Genomic DNA, 2,194 nt, shown 5'->3' with positions numbered 1-2,194 from the left:
GAGAGAGAGAGAGAGAGAGAGAGAGAGAGAGAGAAAGAGATACATAGATGCCCCAAAAGAAGAATTAAAAAAGGGAGGGGAAGGGGGAGGATGAGTTGGTTGGAAAGGACTTTTTTGTATCAACACCTAAGGTTCCGTCATAACATTGTGCAGGTATCTGCTTTGGACATAATATTAATATTCCAGTTGTTTGATGGACTCTATAAAATTCTGAATCACAATCGACATTTTGTAAACAACTGCCATGCAACCTTTGTTTGTACTGCTTTTAAATGAAATATAAAGATAAAATATTCCATTTCGTTGCAAATCAATATTACGAGTTGCCTGCGCATAAACTGGTTGCAATGCGTTTGGAATACGAAAAGACTAAATGAACCAAAAGACTTGACCACACACAAAACGAGATCACAATAAGTGATCACCGAGCAGTTAGCTTAACTAAGAACTTACTGAACAGAACAGAGCATATTTATAGAGAAAATCTATGTAAAAGACTCTTTGAATTTAGGCTGTCGAGAATTGAACAACATTCTGCAACATCCCCCCCCCCCTAAATCAGATAACTACACAATAGGTCTTTCCTGTTAGAATCAATAGATTTGTTTATAGGCTTAGATGAGAAAACTCAACAGGGAAACAAACAAATATATATGAAACCACCCGCTAGTCACCCATTTACCTCGGTCTTCCAACCACCTTTTACCTCCACCAACATTTTCTAAAAGTCTTTTTTTTTCAATTTCTCTCCCGATGTAGTACCGCACGAAGAACGCTCTCCAAACCGGGAGACTCCATCGTCTTCTCCAACCTTTGCCTGCGATGTTTACGGGACGTGTATTTCCACGAGTCTGAGGACCTCTTGGGCTGCTCTGATGTTCCGGGAATCAAACACACGAGCGACTTTTGAAATGGGACACCTCTTCGGCGTGCACCTTCCCTCGCGTCCTGGCGCGGCCCTGGTGGGGCTGAGGGGAGACAAGAAGAAGACGCCACGAGCGTGCACGGCGGAGAGTCTTTGAAGACATCTGGGCAAACGACACTGCCGTGAGATTGCCGGGGATGTAACCAATTGTACGTTTGTGGATTTACATTTTGGGATGATGCACACTGTCCTGTTTATCATTCAACTTTTGACGGTCTTATTTTGTTTAAGTACGTTAGTGTCTCCAGTTGAATAGTAGTAAGGTAAAAAGTGTAAAATATTATTCAAGCAAATCACAACAACGAATATTTACCTACTATCAGATCACTTTAGAAAACTGGATGAGGTACGCAATTCTGACAGTGTACTTTTTGATGAAATCGGACAGCTGAATGACAAGCAGAATCGTCTGCAGACGACATAAGTTGACTCTTTCAGTAATCTCAGGTTCTGTGGTGGCTTATTTACAGTGGCTATTTGAGGTGATTTAACGCCCACAAGCGTTCTCTATGAAAGTTAAGAAATGTATGCAGTTGCAATTTTCAATGCTCTAAAATAGGCTGACAGCAGAGCACTAAACATCATACAGAATTTTAAAAAGAGAAACACCAGAAGGACAAGCATGCAAAAAACGTACGTTGTTTCTATTTGGTTTGTTTGGAGAGGGGTGGTGATGGAGTCTACAAAGGAACAAATTCAAGCACCTGTTTCAATATCTTGCTTTGAAATGCATGAAAGAAACTCTGAGATGAGACCAAAAATGTGAACCACTGTCGCAATTGGGGACAATCTATGATTAAAGATATTTCTTTTTTCAAGTAGAATATCATGGAAGGAAAAGAAATCAAATGAGATAGCGCTTGATAAAGCCCACGTGGGACGCTCACTGTTAAAAACAATGAAGAAATGGCAAATGCAGTTTGGGACACCTGAATGGACATAAAGGTCTTGAACATCTTGCTGTCACTGGCAAAATTGAAGGCAAACGAGGCAGGGTAGGCCCAGACCAAACTACTTAGGGAACCTAAACAAATGTGTAACGGGGAGAGATAAGGGAAACGTATCTTTTTTTAAGAGCATCCAAGCAAAAGAATGAACGGGGAACCATGATCGCCAATGTCTGTCGCAGATTTGGCTTTGGATGATCTTGCGAGTGGCACGTTAGCGCAAATAGATAGATAGATTGATAGACAGAGATAGAGAGATAGATAGGCAGATACTGGAAGGCAGACATACAGGCAGACAGAGGGAGAGAGAGAGAGAGAGAGA

General features: G+C 41.2%; 1 protein-coding gene and 1 long non-coding RNA gene across 2 annotated transcripts in view; one reads left to right on the top strand and one right to left on the bottom strand.

The window, feature by feature from the left end:
* The window catches only part of LOC118478018, a 47,446-nt gene extending 45,686 nt beyond the window's left edge, over nt 1-1,760 (top strand). Inside the window, exon 2 of the long non-coding RNA XR_004858753.1 lies at nt 760-1,760. This is a non-coding gene — a long non-coding RNA (uncharacterized LOC118478018). The remainder of the gene's footprint in view (nt 1-759) is intronic.
* Nucleotides 1-2,194, bottom strand: part of LOC101864192 (pituitary homeobox x) — a 131,225-nt gene that overhangs the window by 93,217 nt on the left and 35,814 nt on the right. The window lies entirely within an intron of this gene.

This window comes from Aplysia californica, unplaced genomic scaffold, assembly GCF_000002075.1.
Source record: "Aplysia californica isolate F4 #8 unplaced genomic scaffold, AplCal3.0 scaffold00014, whole genome shotgun sequence".
Classification (NCBI taxonomy): Eukaryota; Metazoa; Mollusca; class Gastropoda; order Aplysiida; family Aplysiidae; genus Aplysia; species Aplysia californica.
This window is presented reverse-complemented; position numbering and strand designations above follow the sequence as displayed.